The 20,802-nt window shown below is 42.7% G+C and overlaps 1 protein-coding gene across 1 annotated transcript in view; it reads right to left on the bottom strand.

The window, feature by feature from the left end:
- The window catches only part of LOC107114828 (adenosine receptor A1-like), a 107,590-nt gene that overhangs the window by 49,305 nt on the left and 37,483 nt on the right, over positions 1-20,802 (bottom strand). The window lies entirely within an intron of this gene.

The following is a 20,802-nucleotide window of genomic DNA, read 5'->3' as shown; positions in this document are numbered from 1 at the left end:
AAGTACCGCTGTGGATGTCCGCCCCGCCCCCCCGCCCGTGCTCCAGATCTCCAGAAACGGCAGTTCCCTGCACTTAAAGGAACCGGCGTTTCCCTTTTAAGTGCAGGAACTGGCATTTCCCCTTTAAGAGCAGCCGCGTTTCCCTTTTAAGTGCACGAAGCTGGCATTTCCCTGCAAGCCTGATCTCAAGCGGAGATCGGACTTGGGAGGAAACACGGGTTCCACACACTTAAAGGGAGAGAGGGGGTGGGTGTTGGGGGTGGGGCTTCCCCCGCTGGCCATCTGGCCGGCGGCGGGTAGAACCCCCCCCAAAACGGGGAACCCCTGGCAAACCGGGGGGGTTGGCAACCCTACTCCATCTACCAGCAGGGGATGGGGGACAGGGTTGCTAGATCCTGGCTGGGAAACTCCTGGAGATCTGGTGACCGAGCCTGGGGAGGAGAGGGACTTCAGTGGGATATAATGCCATAGAGTCCACCCTCCAAAGCATCCATTTTCTCCAGGGGAACTGATCTCTGTAGTCTGGAGATGAGCTGTAATTCCAAGGGATCCCCAGGTCCCACCTGGAGGCTGGCATCCCTAGTCCCCTGTCCCCCAGGAGCAGCATTTCAGTGGGGACCTTGTGGTACCAGGTCAGACCTTCTGTCCACCAGTAGTACTTCCTACAGTGGGGTTGGGGAGTTGAGCTACACAGAAAGAAATCCTTTCCATCCTTGCAGTGGATCCAAGCCAAAATTTCTTGGTACAATAGCTTATTGTGCCTTGGAACTGTTAGTCATGGAGTCAATTAGAAAAACAATGCCATAATTCTGTGTAGCGTCAAGTCCTGGTAGAGGATGCAACGGTTACTGAACTACTTGTGAAAAAGTATAATCATGCTACCTTTCAACATACGTAAGCAGAATGTCCAACATGATCACATTTAATTTCAAGAGAGGAAAATTCTTACAGGTGGTTGAGAGAAAGAGTTAGGAAGATTAAATCTCTTTAGGATGCATGCAGGCCATTTTAAATCACTGCAATAAATGCATAGATAGAATGTATTCTATGAATAAGGACAGGTACAAAAAAGTCTGAGAGGATGTCAGCATGGTTAACAAGCAGAGACAGGGAAGCTATAAAAGGCAAGAATAAAGCCCTGCCCACTTGAGGACACAAACAGCTGTTTGAGTAGGACTGGATTCAAATCACCACTCAACAATAAAACTCAGCAAGTGATCCTGGGCCAGTCTCTCTCCCTTCCTTCCTTTCTCTTTCACTCAACCTAATTTTCGTTAAAGAATTCTTGTGATTGGGGCCACAAGGACACTAAACAGATAGTTCTGCAAACTTGGGGGCTTCCCCTCATTTGCAGAAAAATCTGAAAACTTTGAAAAATGCAGGGGAGTGGTGGTTTAAATCTCCCCCAAACATATCTGTTGCCTGTGCATGGCAGACAATAAACCTACCTCCTCTGGCAGCTGCTGCAAGAGTGACGTTGATGGGAGCTGCAGCGGGCCAGACAACAGAGGCTAGACGCAGCACCAGACTCACCACAGCTGCACCAGGCTTGCTAGTACTGGAGACCATGCAGGGGCAGGAGACACGGTGGGCTGGGCAGCAGAGGCTGAATTGCCACGCAGGGCTTTCTTGGGGGAGCCAGGATTGCACTGGGCTTACCGGCACCAGAAGCAGTTAGGGGGAGTGGAAGATGCAGTGGTGGGGCCGTGCCAGGCTTGCTGGGAACAGAGGCAGAGGAGGGAGCCAAAGCTGTGCTAGGCTTGCCAGTCGTGGAGACAATAAGCAGAGGCTGAATTGCCACGCAGGGCTTTCTTGGGGGAGCCAGGATTGCACTGGGCTTACCGGCACCAGAAGCAGTTAGGGGGAGTGGAAGATGCAGTGGTGGGGCTGTGCCAGGCTTGCTGGGAACAGAGGCAGTGGAGGGAGCCAAAGCTGTGCCAGGCTTGCCAGTCGTGGAGACAATAGGGGAGTGGGAGCGGAGGTGGGCTCCCTGGGAGCAGCAGCAGCAGCAATGGTGGGGAGGAGCCATGCCTAAGAGGGAGACGGGATGCCCCCACCCCGCAAGTATCATGGGTTCCAACTTGTCAGGTTCTGTTCCGGAGGACTGGCAGTTAAGCAACGACAGTTTAAAAGGGAGGTATGGGAGGCAGAGGGAGAACAGTACATCCCTGTTATCCTACCTGGAGGATCGTGCACTAGATATTTTCTTTCACTAAACCCTGAAAGAAGCATGAGGAAATAAGGCAGTTACCCTCAGTCACCTAGCTGCACCTACCCAATCCCTTGCTGCTGATCTCATTTTGCATCTTGCACAGAAAGGTTTGTTGATACGAAGGGGAAGGCCATCCCAGGTAATTGCACTGGGAACACAACCTGATTAAAGTGCAGATTAATCTCTCCCTGTCTCGACTGCTGTCCCTGCGGTTTATACAACTGAACTGATTCTAGAAGTGACTGTCAACAAAGGTTTCTGTGCAGAGTAGCAAAAACTCTCCATCCCTCGATGAGCTGGATTTGTAGCACAGCCTCTCAGCTTCTTCATGCTGTGTGTCTCATCCAGCCCTACAGGCAGGCTTGATCTCTGCCATTAAAATGTCCAGAGTGAATCATACCAGTTACACTTTGACAGGGCTATTTTTGGGCAGGAACTCACAGGAACAGAGTTCCGGCTGGCTCCTGAGTTGGCCACGCCCAGCAGGAACTCATTAGCATAATAGGCCACACCCAACATCAGAAACTCATTAGATATGCTAATGAGTTTCTACTGTTGGGTGTGGCCTATTATGCTAATGAGTTCCTGCTGGGCTTTTTCTAGAAAAAAAGCCCTGCACTTTGACATGGAGAGAGAGAAATACCTGGCCATTGGGTTTTTCATCACACCGCCTATTATATTTGTTACCTCTTTATCCCATGGGGAGGGGCTGTGGCTCAGTGCCTGGCAAGCAGAAGGTCCTGGTTTCAATACCTGGCATCTCCAGTTAACAGGACCAGGCAGCAGGTGATGCATAAGACCTCTGCCTGAGACCCTGGAAAGCCCCTGCCGGTCTGAGTAGACAATGGTGACCTTGAGGGACTAACGATCTGGTTCAGTATAAGGCAGCTTCATGTGCCTTTCCTGCAAGGAGCTCAGGGAGATGCCCATTGTCCCCTCCCCCAATTTTTCCCTCACAACCACCTTGTGAGAGGGCTCAGGGTGACTATGGTTGCTTTCACACAGAGCTCCCCAAACTGTAGCAGCTTTAAATGGGACTTCCACTGAACGTCGCTGTGCAGTGTCCAATCTTCTGGGTTTTCACCAGTTTCACAGTGTGAATTCCCAAAACTATTTTGTTACAATCTTCCTTGAAAGGTTGTACCCAGATTGGGTTTGGGGAATACGTGGTTAGGAAGGTATGGATTTCGACACCTGTCTGCCCACATCAGAATAAAAAAATATTTTTAAAAATATTTGGCAATACAAAATATTAATATACAAAAATATGTTGTATATCTGCTGATGCATGAGTCTGTTTCTGCCAGTATTCAATAAACAATTGTTGACTTTCATTAAACTAATTATATTTTACTACCTTTGTTCTTATATAATAAATTGATCTGGCCATATTGGCACATACTTGTACATTATTCTCCAAATCTGCTACAGTATAATTTCTCCCATATTTGACATATTCTAGCAGCTGTAACTTTACATTTCTCTTGTTTATTTTGCTGGGTCAACATCAGTAAGAACAGAAGTGAGTCTATGGTAAACTCAGTCTAGTAATAACACCACCAGAATACAGCAGATTCCATATGCAACTGACATTCCAACTGCCTTGCGGGGGGGGAGTTTGAGGTGTGGAATGGAGTGAAGTCCAATCAGCTTCCATATGCAAAAGACCAGGTTGTCGCAGCAGTTGTGGTGTGGGCGGGACCTGGGCTTTGCCTTCTGATTGGTGGTGATACATGCTGAGGAGCAGTGCCATCAGCCATACACTAAGGGAGTGCATTTTAGAATTAGAACTTTGGCACCCACTATTCAATTATATATAAGGAGAGATTCTGCTACAGTATAATTTCTGCCACATTTGACATATTCTAGCAGCTGTAACTTCATATTTCTCTTGTTTATTTCGCTGGGTCAACATCAGCAAGAACAGAAGTGACTCTATGGTAACCTCAGTCTAGTAATAACTCGTGTTATGGATCTGAAGAAGTGTGCATGCACACAAAAGCTTACACAGAATGGAACTTTGTTGGTCTTAAAGGTGCCACTGGACTCAAATTTTGTTCTGCTGCTTCAGACCAACAGCTGAATTTACTTATGTTATGTATTTTTAACCAAAATGGCATATGGACAGTTTCACTAAAGGTTCAAGTATAGAGGACTGTAATCTCCCATTATGCTATGTAGTCTTAGTGGATTTATATACCATTTGGTCATAACTTTACAGCAGTTTTATCAAATTAGTACAATGTGAAAACTGATAGTGAAGTTACATACCACACATACCACAAATCACTATTCATGCTTTGCCCTTTAATGTGTGCCTGTAGCACCATGTGATTTTTCAAACTTCTCTATGTTATCATCTAGCACTACTAGTTTGCATCTGTGGTCTTTCTGTCAATGGTGTTCTACTAATATAAGCTTAACCAATGGTCTTCTAATTTATGCTACTACATTCCATACTACAGCCAGATATGATGCAATTCTTTGTATTCCTGAGTCAGCTTAACACTAGCTTGTTGTACCAGAACTGATATTCTGGGTTCATGGAACAGAGGGATAGCATTTGTAAAAAATAATGAATTGTTTCCTGCTGCCAGCAAAGCAGGGCAAATTTCCATGCTTTTTTGCTGGGCAGAATTCAGCCTGCTTTATCATGAAATAGTGTAGCCACATCTTAGGAAGATGGAAAACACGACAGAGCCTTTATCAGAGATGTGGCTGATGGTATATTGATTTAAGAAACTCTTCTCTAACCAGAAGAACTTTTATTAGTGGAATCCTATTCTCTTTGGGGTTAATTCCTATAGCCATTAGGAGAATTGCTGTGCCATGAGTGCACATGATGTACAGTTGTATCTATGATTTATCACAGAGGACACGAAACACTGTCATATCCATTTGCAGGCTCTGTAGGTCTTCGGAGTGCTTCAGTCATGATGAGCAAGGCCCGTTTGTCTGAAAAGACAGTGGCATGAAATAAATGCATATATGCACCATAGGAAATGATGCCTCTACCATCTCCCCTTCAGCTCTCCTGAAATCTATGGTCTGTCTCCAGCCTAATACTACCTAATGGCCAATGTTTGGATGAGATCATCACAGTGAGTAGAGCTGAAGCCAAAGAAGATGAGAAACTGTCTGATGAGAGACAGGAAAGCAATTAGAAAAGCTTGCAACTACAAGGTTGTCTCCTGTGTAGGCTTGCCAGACCCTCCAATGGAGGGGGGGTCCCCCACCACCAGGCCCTTCCCCCCCCCAGCCACCAGTCAGCTTACCAGCAGGGGGATTTATCAGTAGAAAGAGGAAGGTCTATGTCACATTGCTGGTGTCACACAGGAAGTGACATCATCAAGCCAGAGGTCCATCAGTGGCTATTAGCCACAAGGTATAGATAGGGACTCTGGGGCAAGTGATGCTCTGTCTTCTTGGTGCTTGGGGGGGGTCAACAGTGGGAGGGCTTCTAATGTCCTGGCCCCACTGGTGGACCTCCTGATGGCACTGGTATTTCTGGTCACTGTGTGATACAGAGTGTGGGACTGGATGGGCCTTTGGCCTGATCCAACATTGGCGTCTCTTATGTTTTTATGACTTCTGGGTGACACTCTGGTATTTGGGCAAAAACTCTATGGTAGAAGCCAGTTATACCATAGAGTTTTTGCCCAAATACCAGAGTGTTGCCTGGAAGCCGCTGGCATGATGACATCATTTCCTGTGTGATGCCAACAATGTGTCCTGGGCCTTTCTCTTTCTCCTGGTAAGTCCCCCCCATCCTCCACTCCTGTGAGGGATCATTGCTGCAGTAGTCAATCAAGAATGCTATTTAGGAATACTCCAAGGGCCCCAACTGCTCACATTCCTATCCCCACCATTTCCTTCTCTCTCTCCTCTCTCCTCTTTGTCTCATTTGATTTTCTTTTTTGTTGTGCATGAAAAGGTATGAATGGCTCTGAGCGCATACAATCCTAGAAACATTTCAGATGAACCAATGGATTCCAAAGGCTGTCATTCTGTCATTCATTTTAGTATTGTTGGGTGCTTCCTCACTGTTCTGAGTGGTGAGGAGTTCCAGAGGCTAGGGTTTACATAGGCTGGTACCCTATGGAGGAGAAAGCACTTCTTTCTCAAAAAAACCCAACTAGGATTGCTCAAACATCCACTGATTCAGCATGTGTCCTGTTTGCCAGTGGCAAACAGGGAGCCAATTTGTTGATGGACTGTTCAACTGTTTGTTGATTGGTACATGGCTGTTCTGCAGGATGCTTCATCATACTCCTTCCTAACAGTACACTACAGTGCAATTGGCTTTTCATACATGCACATTCTCACATTACCCAATTGAGTTCTCCTTCCCTCTTTACTTGCCACACCACTGCTCCGCTCAGCAGGCAACTTGAACAGTTAAATCAGTCTCAAATCATATAACTCAGTCACTAATAAATGCTGTGTTTTAAAAATCCTACCATATGGTGTTAGTCTAAACAGTCTCTAGTGATGTTAATGCTGCTGATCTGTCTGGATGTGCAGGGGTTTTTTGGAGCAGGGAATGCATATTTTTTTAATAAACCTTATTGAAACCTACATGGCAGGCGTTCCAATTATTCAGTGCTGAACAAACAGACCTGCTAATCAGATCATGTTTGGCCATCACAGTTGAACAAGGCAAGGGCAACTGGTGAACATGTTCAACATAAAATTTATGACATCCATAACAAATCCCCACCTGACCACTCACCTCCTCTAGGCAGGAAGCTCATGTCTTGCAGCCTTGATGTATACTTGAACAAAATAGTTTCCCAACAACTGAGGGCCATTGAAAGGTTATGAGAAACAGAGTGAGTGCTTCACTGAGAAGCATTATCACTCTTTTTCTCATGGGTTCTCATATCATCAGGCACGCCAAGTTTAAGTAAAGCCTGCGGAGTAGAATAATTTACAAATTCCAAGCATGCAACATACGTAGCAGTATAGAGAAGCTACAGTATAGAGGAACTTTTCTGTAAGATAGAAATTATAAGAACAATGTTGAAGGGAAGTGCAAAAGATGCGAAACTAAATGAGGATGAAAAGATACTTATCTGTCTCAGGTCACGATCAGATGGGCAGTTCAATCTGCTGTTGCCCCGCCTCAGATTAAGCCAGGTTATTTTGTGGCAGAGAATCCTGACCAGACTCACCCCTTTTAGCATGCTTCAATGCGTTTTTACCTTTCCTTGCATGATCAGACGGCAGCAAACAGGGAGTCAGCCTGTCGGCCATTTTTTTAAAAAAGTATCCTTTGAGTATGCCCACAAGCACTCATGAGCATGCTAGAATATGGAGTTCATGGGGCTGTCGGCCATTTTCTTTTTAATGTTAAGTCCACAGAGCAAGCGCACAAGTGATGAAGAGACTGCTGGGATATGGAGTTCACCGCCGTCCTCCCTCTAATCTTTTCAATTAACCCCTTCCCCAAACAGTATTCAAAAGCTGCAGAACAGGGGTGTGACGACCCCTTAACTGGGAAGGTCTGGGTTTACTTTAAAATGTTCTTTCTGTTTTGTTTTTACTCTATATATCCGGTTGCCACCAGGAAATTTTAAAAGGATTTCCAAACCTTTATGCTTTCTCTATTTCTGGGTAGGTATGTCAAGGGTTTTAGGCGTTCATGAGGGTCTAAGTGTTTCCTGGGAAGAATTTCTTTCAGAACTGGTATCTTAAATAAAAGTAGATTTATTTGATATTTCACACACTTTTCCCTCTTACTGACAGGGATCTGGGCATGTCACTTTGTAACAATATTTTCCTTAGGCCATATACGGTTACTGTTTCTTTATGCTTCAACTTTTCATAACACACACAAGACTTCTCTCTCTCAGACCTTAAAACGAACAAACTGCATAACTCTTTTACTACACAGAACCAAATTATCCAACACAGGGATGAGTCTCCTTCCACTCATACATAGCTTAACTGACTTAACAACTGTCATCTCACTAACTGTCTTAACTGTAACTCTTGACTGACATATCTGCTCAGCTACACAGAATCATTTCCAAAACCCCTCCCCCTCTCTGTCACTCACCAATCACACCACTTGCTTGTTTCCACTACTCTAGACTTTCATACAGACATGCATCCAAACTTTTAAAGACACACACACACAGTTAAACATGAAATCATTACAAGGGGTGTCTTTCTTTGAGAGTTTTTCAAAGGAAAACAAGGTTTTGAGCAGCCACTCCTGGGGGGGACGGACAAGTGCATATATACAGTCATGTGGTCCTCGCTAACTGGGGGGGGGGTGGCGGCTGAAAAACAAGAGATCAGTGAGATGGCTTGGGTGCGCAACAGAGTGACTAGACAACAGAAAATCCATTTTGGAAGCAGCTCAGACCAACAGGACTGGACTTTGTCAGGTATCAAAGAAACACGGGCAAGGGGAGGGGGGAATGGAACTCAAACGACTGGGGCATGACAGACAGATGTTGCTGTCTGATCATGCACTTTAAATTCATAAGGGAACAGCATCAGATAGCATTTGTTGGATACATTTTGTATTAATATCAATAAAAATATCAAAGTACAGTATTTTCTGCAAATGTACATATTTGCTCTGAACTGGATAGCCCAGGTTAGCCCAATCTGATTCTTGCCAGATCTTGGAAGCTAAGCTTGACCTGCCATGGCCACCAAGGAATATCAGGGGGCATGACGTGGAGAAAAGCAATGGGAAATCAGCTCTGAATGTCTCTTGCCTTGAAAACCCTACGACTTGATGGCAAAATCTCCCCAATCTTTATTTGTATTACATCAATTTTGCAGTGTTTTGTGACTTACATTACAAAGGTCTCTTTTTGTTGGCAGAGGCTGGAATAGTAATGGAAAACGTGGGAGGAATGGGTGGGAGAGGTTGAAGAGCCAAAAGAACAGCCATGGTTAGAGAGGGCATATGGGGGGAAAGGGAAGCAATTTATAATAACTGCAGTCCTTCCACTCACTTAACAGTCATATACCTTGCTTGAATCTGAAGAGGGTGAATATGGAAACTGTTAGTTATGTGCTCTGGAAGAGTTCACAGAAGAAGGTGGCAGGGCAGATATTTCCCTTGCCTTCCCCTCCCCCAAGCAGCATGACATTAGTCCTAAAACACATCTCTGAGGACATTTCTGAAAACATTTGTGACCACAGAAAGGCTCTATATACAAAATACGTTCGATCACCTTCTACAAGATTCTCATTCCAGTTCTGGTCAAAAATGAATTTAGCCCTAATAATCTATGCCCTTGCCACCTACCATCTTGGGGTTAGAAACCTCAATAGCTTTGGAGAAATCAAAAATCTTGGATTGTGGGACACAGCCATTAACCAGAGGGTCTTCTGTGTGCACACCAGGCCTATTGGGTCCTTACACTTGCTTCTCACAGAAAACCAAGTCACCCTTCTTGTTTCCAAGGCTCAGTACCAGACAGTTTAACAAAAGCTTCCTGATAAGACTCTTGGATGGCCATGATACCTTTTCTCAGGTACCAGGAAACTATCTCAGAATCAGGTAGCAGACCATGTTTTTAGGGAATCTTAGGCTGGCAAAACAAGTACAACTACTGTGTGGTGGATGCTTCAGCTTGCAAAGCAAGAAGCCACAGTGAAGACTCAGTCTGCAGTGATCTGTCATATGAGAGAAATGTACTTTTGCCATGCCATTGCATCTGTGGCAACTGTTGGCTTCTCTATATATATTTTTGTCTCTCTGAATATGCAACCTTACCTCACAGAAAATATTGGCAGATAGCATATTATACACACTTTGAGGAACCTTGTATACTATGGTACCTTGTATACATTCATCCACAAGAGTGCAATGCCCTTGAGAAACTACGGTTGCAGTCAGACAGGCTTTTTTATTTATTATTTTATTTATTATTTCAATTTCTATCTCACCTTGCCAGATGAACTGGCTCAAGGCAGCTAACAAGCATTAAAATACAATAAACAATAAATACACTAAAATTCCATAAGCAGCATAAATTACAATAAAAACAGTACAAATGATGGCTGCATTTAGTATACAGTCCTCTGATGGAAGGCAATGTCCAATGATATGTCAAAGGGCCATGGTGTATTCTGGCAGCTCATTTAGTCAGTGGCGGCTCCTAATCGAACGCCTGGTGGAAGAGCTCTGTTGAGAAGGCCCTGCGGAACTGTAAAAGGTCCCACAGGGCCCTGATGTCCTCCAGGAGCTCGTTCCACCACCCTGGCTCTTGTAGTAGCCAACCTGACTTCTTTCAGACCAGGGAAAGTCAGGCAATTTTGTGTCCCCTACCAGGTGCTCTCTTTGTGCCACTGTCGCTGCTGCTCCCTAATGGATTTGATGAGACAGCAACATCTGTATCCCATTCTGAACTCGTTGGCCTTACACAATTACTGCACTCTGGTCACAGTTTTCTTGACACTGGGAAAATCAGGTACCTTATGGTTGTTTCTGGCTTCACCCTGCATTTCCACCTGTCTGGACCATCTCCTAGCAATTTGAAACCATTTAGGATGTCTGAACATTTTCCTTGCACTTTTGCCATTAAAAAAAGTTGGCAATGGGTGCATGACTGGATCACTGCTCCATGTGTTTCAGCTCTCTCCTGCCTACAGCTTTGCAGCACATGGAATAGGGGAGGGGTTGATTGACAAGATGAGCTTGTTTCAGAGAGAGAGGGAGGGGAAGGGAGTCTGAGAACAAAGCCAGTAAGTCCAGCTTTGTTCCAAGCTTTTAAATAAAAACACCAGCAGCATGCAGGATGAGGCTTCTCTATTTTTTCTCTCTCCCCCCCCCAGCTTTTAAAAGTTTGAAACATGGAATTTCTCAGAAGCACAGTTTCAAAAACACTACCCTCACACTGGAATCCATTTCCCAGCAACCTCCTCCAACAATCACATTGGCCACCAGTTGCCATCATTCTGCCTGGAGTTTGAAGCACTGATTTCCATCACTGCTTATGCGCATGCTCGGAAGACTAATGATTTTAAAAAGCTGCCCAGCTGCCCCACTCCCTGGCTGCTGCACCTGATCAATCTAGGAAGGGGTGAATGCACGGTGAGGAGGGTTAAGGGAAGGTGAGTGTGATCAAAACTCTCAATTACAAAAAAAACCCTGGATCAATTAGAACTGGGGCCACACTGGATCAAAATGCCCATCTGACCACAGCCTACCTCCAACTGGTGATGTCAATTTGGGTCCCCAGACCAGGGTGGGGGATGTTTAGTATCTAATGGGTGGGTGGGATTAGAGGCTTTAGTCTCATGTTTATGAGCAAAATGCCTGTCTTTAGGGGGATGGGCTGGAGGGACAGTTCTATACTGCTTGGACCCAAGGATATGTTGCAGCACTTCCTTGTGTCTCTGTGTCAAAGAAGCTGAGGGTATATGGCCTCAGGGAGGAAAGGCAGGTTCTGTCCTCACTACAATTTTGTCCTTCAATTCTGCACTTGATTTCATTAAAAGAAAATATCTGTATGCTTGCCTTTCTCTTGATCAGATGGTAGGGCTACAAAGAGAAGGGCTTCGATGATAAGTTAACTTAGGCAGATTTACATGGGAGAAGGGGGCAATTCTACTTTTTGTAACAGAAGTGAATGGAAGCTGTATATTTGGGGACCTTTAAACATCTACCCTGCTTGTGGATGGCTTCAGAATTAAAGCTGCTCTAATTTCTTTTTGATCCTCTCCAGAACTAGAATATTGGGAAATCTCATTTATCTGGTTGTGTTACTGATAAAGATGTTTTGGAGTTTTTCCTTTCCAAAGATATCATCAGAGTAAGATGAAGGAGGAAAAATGGAATGGGGTGCTTAAAAGAATCTCCTTTTTGGAAATCTGTCTTTCTTCAATGCTTGGCTGGAATGTCCAGAATATCAAATGACAACTCTGTCAGAACTACAACTGAACTCTCTTACAATTCATAGGATTTCCCCCCTGGATATTTTACCCAGAGGGCTGTGTGTGTGTGTTTAATCCACACTACCTTTTCCCCTATATTCATCACATTGGTCCTTTCAAGAAATGGCAAAATTAGATGAGATGACAACCCTCAAAACTTTACTCAGCTCAGAAACTGGATGCCTCAACATAAAAATAGTTGGGATCCATTTGGTCTAGCTCTGCAAACTTTGCTTTCTCATAAGATGCTATACCAAACGCTCCATCACCCTTCAGAGACTGCTAAGTAAAAGCTAGAGGCATGCTGTTTGGTGAGACTCTTTCCAATGTCACCATTTAACTGCACAGCTATCTGGAACTTTATGTTGCTCCCTGCAATTCCCTCTAGAAAAAAACAATGCCTTGTTACCGACTGGAGGAGAATTTAAGATTTATGTCACTAGACTAGCATAGTTTTTCCCATCACATTTTCCTCTAAAAGCTCTATTTAGGTTTCTGCTTCGGGATGGATTTGCAGTGTTAAGGACCCAAGTTCTTTTGCAGCAGGCATGATGGATGTTACCTGCATTTTCCAGTACAATAGGGACAAAACAAATTTATGTTAGTTAATTATTTATAGAACCTGTGCAGGACCTTTGTTTCCCTCATACAATCATGAGAATTTTCAGGGAATTTGGAGTTTTACTCTGTGACCACGAAAGGACCCTTAGTGAACCTTTAAATCATGTTCTTAACAAATTGAAAAAACATGATGCGACTCCAGTGATTCAGAATCAGCATTGCTAGGATTGCCCATAAATAACACAGGGCCCATGGGGCCTGGCCCCCTAGTATTTCTTTCGGGGGCCCTCACTCACTGGCTGACCCCAGATTGAATTAAGACACTGTCTGGCTCAAAATCACACAAAATGGATGCCAGCAAGAGTCAAGCCAGAGGCATGTTTGGGAAATTTTTAGAACGTGAAGTCAGGCGGTTGGCTGAATAACAACCTTTCCCCAGCCTTAAGGAGATGCATAATCAAGGAACAATGGAGATAGATCAAGATGGGTAGCTGTGTTTGTAGTAGCAGAAAAGAGTTAGAGTCCAGTAGCGCTTCAAAGACTAACAAAATTTGTGGTAGGGTATGAACTTTCATGAGTCACTGCTCACTTCTTCAGATATCATGAAAACTACTGAACTCTTACTCATAATCTTACTCTTTTCTAAGGAACAATGGGTTTCCCAAGAACATCTGGCCTCACCTCAGGCTAATCTCATCAAAAAACAATCCCACTTCCCCCTTATCTATTTGCCCTAAATTAGCAGCACTGAACCCCATTCTTCAACCCTGGTAGTTTTCCCCTCTGGTAATCACTGGGTCATCAAGAGACATTTACATATTTAGTCCACCTCAGGAAGAACCCATCAAGTTTCTTCCAAATCATTGCCCATCACATAAAAGTCGATCAAGTTATTGTCTTGGGGCAAACACGTCAACATAGGCCCAGGTAACATTTTTCCTATATCAACCATACCCAGCCAGCAGGCAGTATGTGTGTCTTAGATCGTCCATACACCACCACTTGTGTGTGGGCCTCCTCCTTCTCTCTATGAAATGCTGGCCGCTTCACTGCTGCTGCAGACCATGCTGTTCAAGACTGGTAACTATTGCCTTCCCCAAATTGCTTTCTCCCTCTCCTCCCTTTATTTTCCTCTTAGATTAGCTTGTGTGTTCCCAGTGTGTTTTGTGTGTGTGTTACCCTTTCTATTTAATAAAAAGCCTCACCAGCTGAACATCTGACTGGTTTATTTCAAGAGTTCTCAAAGGGAAAAATCCCTGTAAATATTGGTGGAGATCCCAAGTTACCCCCTCTCACTTGTCTCCTTTAAGCTAATTCCCCCAATTAATTAGGAGACTGCCTATTTGGGTAACATTGCATCTTCCCATCCCATCACTTAGATAATTTTAGCTGGAGCTGTGTTGTGTTCTCCTACTGTATTAATACATGCAATATTTCTGCTCATTCTTCTCTTTCTCTGATATTTACTCCAGCACTAAATATATCCTTTCTCTGTGAAGAGTTTTTGTGCAGAAAATTGCAAACTGAGGGGTTTTAATTATCAATGTCATGCACAAAGCTTTGTCGTCTTTCTCTGGGATATGCTTAAAGCATATTTGCAAGGGATTTGTTCTACAGTGGCAAGGTGCCATTCAGATACTGCTATGGAATATAGGCATGACCTCTTACTGGCCTTGCTTTTAAGAAGTGGAAATGCCTTTGACAGGCTGAACTCTTGAGCAGTACAAGGTGGTTCTTTCAGAGTCCATTTATTGGGTAGAGGAGTTTTATAGAAACTTGAATAAGACCTTAATGGCCTTTGATCTCACAGCTTCCCTGAGGGCCACAGCACAAGTACTAGGTGTCCCCTCTCACCTATGTTGATTGACATATGTAGTATCAGGAAAGCTACCGATTTTAAGGTGATTACATGGTGGGGCCATGAGTATAAACTGGGCTTCTTCCATATAGATGACCAACTTCCAAGCTGCAGTGTTTTGTTTTTTCCCAGAGCACCCTCATAATGTCATCTTCCTTCCATTCTCTTTTTGCAGTTTTCCCCTTTTGAGGTTGATGTTTGTAAAACCTGCTTTGATTGGAAGTTTCCAGAAACATCTGAACCTCAACATTTGGCTCCACTTTCCCTTCTCATTCCCTTGAGCTCACCATTCTCCCCCAGGCCCCCCCCCCATTTAAAAAAAAATTGTATTAGGTATTAGTAGGTCTATTACTGATTTAAAAAACAGGGAAAGCTCTTCGGCGGTGCAGTGTGGGAAACGGCTGGTGTGAGAGAATGGAGCATTGTCCTGTCAAGAACATTCTCAGCAGCAATGAGTCCCCACAATGGAGAATTGCCCTCATGTGAAAGCAGCCCTCATATTATATGGTCAGCGCCAAAGTGCTCTGGTAACTAGGTAACGAGACTGGAAGAAGTCTTGGACCTTAGAAGAGACAATGTCACTGGAAACAGGCAGAGAAAGGCTCCTCATTTTTAAAGCTGAATCCAGAATCTAGGTACGGTATTCTGGAAAATATTTCTTTTCTTTTTTTTATAAATGTTTTTATTTGGTTTTACAATATTTAACAATCCAATCTATAATTAACATATACTGTAGAGTCTTATACATTCAGTGTCTCAATCCACTCATACACCTTAACCCATCTTTTATAATATACTTTCCCATACTTATTCTGCAACTTCAGGCTTAGATTATCCATCTGTGCTAGATCTAGCACCTTAGCAACTAATTCTTCCTTCTTAGGTATTATGTCTAATTTCCAATTTTTAGCCAGTAATAATCAGGCAGCGGTTATAATATACACTAATACATATTTATCCTCTTGTCCGTAACCTTTAGGCACCATATTTAATAAGTATATCTCTGGTTCCAATGCCAAATTTTTACACATAATTTCTTGGATCAATCTTCTAACCATTTTCCAATACTCCTGAACTCTGCTGCATGACCACCACATATGAAAAAAGGTTCCTTTGTTGGCCTTACATTTCCAACATTGACTAGGGTATCCGGGGTAGCAGTTAGCTATTTTTTCCGGGGACCAATGCCATCTATGAAACATTTTATAAATGTTCTCCTTATAGGCTATGGCTCTCATATTCTTAAACGAGTCCCATGTTGTTGACCATCTATCTAATTCTATCTGTTTCCCCACATCTTTCATCCATTTCTTCATTACACCTTTTACTTCCTCATCTTTTTCAAAATCATCCAGCAGAAAGCTATACAGTTTTTGTATTAATTTATCACTTGTGGACAGCCAAATTTTGTCTAATTCGTTATTACTTCCTTCAAAACCTCTAACCGTGTCTTTTTTAAATCTATCTTGCAACATTAACTTTTCCCACCATGATATTATATTATCCCTTAACAACTTCTCCTCTGTTGCTAATTTATTTTCACTGTTCAGTAAGGTCTTGTATGTTAGTTTTTTATTTGCCGTTAACAGGGCCGGTTGTATGAATGCCTCCAAGGGTGAAACCCATTTTGGTATCTTTTTATAAAATTTCTCCTTGATTTTATTCCATACTTTATTTAGGGCACCTCTTAACCAATGTCTATTAAAGTTTCCGTGTACTTTATCCTTACCGTACCATATATATGCGTGCCAACCCATTAACAGATCATGGCCCTCCAATAAGAGTCTCCTATTTTCCAAGGCAATCCATTCTCTGATCCAGACTAGGGCCGCCGTTTGATAATATATATACCAATTGGATACAGTTAATCCTCCTCTCTCTTTTCTGTCCTGCAGAGTTTTCCATTTAATCCTCGCCTTTTTATCCTGCCAAATAAATTGCCTTGTAATTTTATTTAGTTCTTCAAAAAAGTTCTGTTTTTTTTATATCGGTATACTTTGGGCCAAGAACAAAACTCTTGGCAGAATATTCATTTTAATTAAAGCGATTCTCCCCATAAAGGACAGCGGTATGGTTTTCCATTTAGACAGGTCTTTAGCTATCTCTTTCAATAATTCCTTATAATTATCCTCTTCTAGTGTACTAATTTTATTTGTAATGTTTATTCCGAGATACTTAACTTTCCTAACCATTTCCATAGTTGTTCCCTTTTTTATTTCTTGCAGCGTTTTAGGTAAACAATTTTTGGATATTATCTTTGATTTTTTTATAATTTATTTTGAGTCCTGCCACTTGTCCGTAGTCTACAATCGTATCCATTAAGTGTTTTATTGATGTTTTTGGATTTTCTAGAATAAACACTAGGTCATCTGCAAAAGCTAGTAATTTATATGTTTCATCTTTTATTTTTAGGCCTTCAATCAAATTATTATTCCTTATCCTGTCAGTCAGGGATTCCAGAGCAAATATAAATAGCAGGGGCGACATAGGGCACCCCTGTCTTGATCCCTTTTGAATTTTTATGTTGTTAGTTAAATCTCCATTCACTATTACTTTGGCATATTGTGTCGAGTAGAGAGATATTTCCATAGGTCAGATCAACTTGAAGGGTATCCTGGATCAACTCTCTTGAGTTCTAGACAGATGGGCTTTCTTGACAATGAGCCTGTGGAGAAAAATCAGTACTAAGTGAACCCACATGCATCACCTACATAGAGAGTAGGCTGCCCGTTCATATTTATGTTTTGTATTAGATTAGATTTCACATTTAGAAAATGTATATATGAAGCCCAATAGATAACCCCCCAGATCTGCTTATAGGCTGCTTCAACTTCCTGTAGGACAGGGAGGAATTTAATCTTCTTAATGTATGCCAATATCATTTATCCCTCCTGCTCTTTAGAGTCAGATACTAACTCCTGAATGCAGCTCAAGAAACTGGCTGGGCGTATTTGGAAACGAAGAGAAGCCCTTGGAACCCAAACAGACATGACAAAGATCACAGTTGTCCAACAGTCTGTAAAAAGCAAACTGTAGGCGTATCCATCCATTATTCGGATTACTGCCATGCAGGAAGAGAAGAGTAGATTTAACTCTTCAAGCCCCATTTTGGTTTTACCAATGGAATTCTGAATTGGAATTGAAATAAATAAATACATACATACATACATATTCAGGCTTCCCACACTATCAACACTTTTAAAGGGGAAAAAGACAGGTCCTTTTAAAGTTTGTCTCCCCTCCCCTTAAAAATGCCAGTCATAGCACCAGAAACCCAGTTTCAGTTAGTGAAATCAAATAGGAAAAGAAGTGTTAATTCTCCTCTTTTCTCCCTGCATGGCCCTGATTCAAATTTGATTGCATATATGCACAATTTTTTTACAGACTGACAGAGCTCCATGTAGTTTGTCACTTGTTTTTAGCCTTTGGGCTGCTTCCATTTGAAATATCCTTAAATACGTTGGCTTGGCATGTGGCAGGTGAACAGCTGAGCTTCATACATGTATGGACCTAACTTTCTGACAGAATTCTGAGACCAGTTTAAGGGACATGCAAGCTTTTGGAAAAGAGTCTCCAGTTTTGATTCTACTATTCAGACAGAATAACAATTCCGGGCCTTCTGATCCATTGCAAAACAAACCCAACTTTCTGGCTAGGGTTGGTAGGCTGCGGCCCTAAAACATCCAAGGCTTCAGAAATTCCTTTTCTTTTTCTGTCTTTTGAAAACCTTCCAAAGTTGACAATATTAATTAGACTTTTCTTGGAAATCAAACTCAGCCTGACATTCTGCTGCAGCTTGCTGAATTTGGAATTAAATACTCCAGTTCAGAATGGCAAAATGCTTTTCAGTCTATCAAATTAACTGCTTCACGCTTGGTTCTACACTAGCATTTTATTTAGAAGTGGCACAATTCATTTACCTTTTTAAATGGAAATCCAGATATTGTGGTCAATAATTGTTTCCCAGGGCTTTCTGGGTTGTTCTTCCTTGTTGATTTGTTTTTGTGACTGTTTTTATGACTGATCAAGAGCTGATGAATTATTCAGTCACAAGTACCACAAAAAACCAGCCAGTCAGCCAGGAGAAGTAATTAACTAGGCAAAAACAAAGGGATGAAAGGAAAAATGCAGAAAAGCAGCACGAGCTTTGCTGAAGATTTATTTCTTCTCAGGATAGGCATTGCTAGATTTCCAGGGGAATATGGTGCTCTTATGTATAGCTCTGTGTAGACCCCTGGTTTTTAGTTCTCCTCGCCTCTTAATACCAAAAAGAAATCCTTCAGCAGCACAAAAAATGTTGCCACATGGAACTACCTTAGATCTACCCCAACTTTCCCTTTCCTTCTAATTCTTGCCTACCTAGCCTTTTCTTCTCTGTTATCTTTTGCTACATCTGGCTGCTTGTTCTGGCAGCTTGCTGCCTTTTAAAAAATGTTTCTCATCTTTTCCTCTGTTGGTAGAAGAGAGGGTGGGCTGCTATGTGCTTATTTCTATTTTTGATAATACCAAATAAAGTCTTAATAATTAAAAAATAAACACAGGCGAGACAGGAAAGGAACGATCCTGTGTCAGTCTCTCACGCATACACACACTGTTAAATAGATCTCTCATAAACTGCAGGGGTTTGCATCAGATTTTCTTTTGCTGTTATTACATTTCCAGTATCCACTTCCTTGTAAATATACAGGCACATTCATCTGAGTTATAAGAAATATATCCAGGAGACATCCCAGTTGTGATTCTGCTGTTTCAACAACCATGTCCTTTCTATTCTAAAACCAATTTCATATGTGCTACTTAAAGCATCCCAGTTCCAGACATTTTTGGATTAAGCAAATTATCTAGACCCATGTCAACCTAGTTTCTGGCCTGGTTTTAGAACTAAAACAGCCTTGGTTGAGCTGGTTAATCGCCTCCATCAGTAGAAACCGAAGGCATGACCAATCTAGTGGTTGACACTGATCTCTCAGCAGGTTTTGATACTGTCAACCGTATCCTTCTGTATTACCTTGGAGACTTGGAAATCAGTGGCATCACATTCCACTGATTCTCATTGGTGGGTTGATTCCACAAGGTGATGCTTGATCCTTATTGCTCTGTATGATGCCAAGATTCTGAATCAGTGCCTGGAGTGAATCATGGGGTCTAAGAAACTGAAAACAATTTCAGAAAAGGCAGAAACATTGTTCATACACAACTTGCTAGACCATGGAGATGGTATCCAAATGACACTGGAGAAGATTGTACTGCCTCTAAAAGATCAGGCTCACAGTTTGGGGGAATCATTGTATACCATATTACTTATGGTTGCACAAGTGATGTCTGTAGAGCAGAACATCATCTTCCAGCATTGCTTAGTATGCCAGTTATGAATCTTGCCGGAAAAGGATGATCTTTTTGCAGAGATCCATGCCTTAGAAACATCCTGGCTAGAGTACTAGTGCAGACTAGATTACTATTGTATCTGGTTGGCATGGTGAGTAGACCACCTTTAAATCTTGTTACAGAGGCTATCCCAGCAGAATGCTCTGATTCTTCAGATAAAAAAGCAAGAGTTTCTGAGAGCCATCGCAGATAGGAAGAGCTGCACAACTAAAATGCTGATCTACAGAGTAAGGTTGAAGAGAAGACTTGACATGTGATAGCCTATTAAAAGGAGCTGAGCTAGTAGGCTCAATGTTTGTACCAGCATCCTGCCTACTACCAGGCAGGGCTAGAACAAAAGCTGGCACACTCACAAGCTGTGTTGACTCTATGTATGTAGAGGAGATGATAGTCTACAGCAGCCATGGTTGTTACAGCAACAGCTTCCTCCAGACATCAGGAAAAGGATCAGCTTCCAAAGCACACAGAGAAACCAACAACCTGCAGCTGGTACATGAAACCTTGCAAAAAGGTAGAACATCTTCAGTGGCCATGACCCCAAGCACCACTTCATCGACAGCCAAGAAGAGGGCATATCCAGCCTACTGGGGAGGTTGTATCACATGGAGATACAGAGGAGGCAGGAGATAACGTTCAAGGGAAGCTGCCTGACTGTGAGACTTCTGGGCCTCCAGCTCCAACTTGCCTTATTCTCATAGTACCTGAACCACCTTGCACCAAAGTGCTGTACTTCACAGATTGCTCCGTCACAACTTTCATGGTCAACAACATACCAAAGAAGTTAAGTGAGGTGACAGGCTTTAAAGCAGCTACATATCAGAAAGGAACACAGGGGTACCATCAGGCAAGAAGTTTTCCAAGATGATGACATCATTCCTGC

The sequence above is a fragment of the Gekko japonicus genome, unplaced genomic scaffold, assembly GCF_001447785.1.
Source record: "Gekko japonicus isolate JY-2015 unplaced genomic scaffold, Gekko_japonicus_V1.1 scaffold1812, whole genome shotgun sequence".
Classification (NCBI taxonomy): Eukaryota; Metazoa; Chordata; class Lepidosauria; order Squamata; family Gekkonidae; genus Gekko; species Gekko japonicus.
The sequence above is the reverse complement of the archived record's forward strand: the minus strand, read 5'-3'. Positions and strand labels throughout refer to the sequence as shown.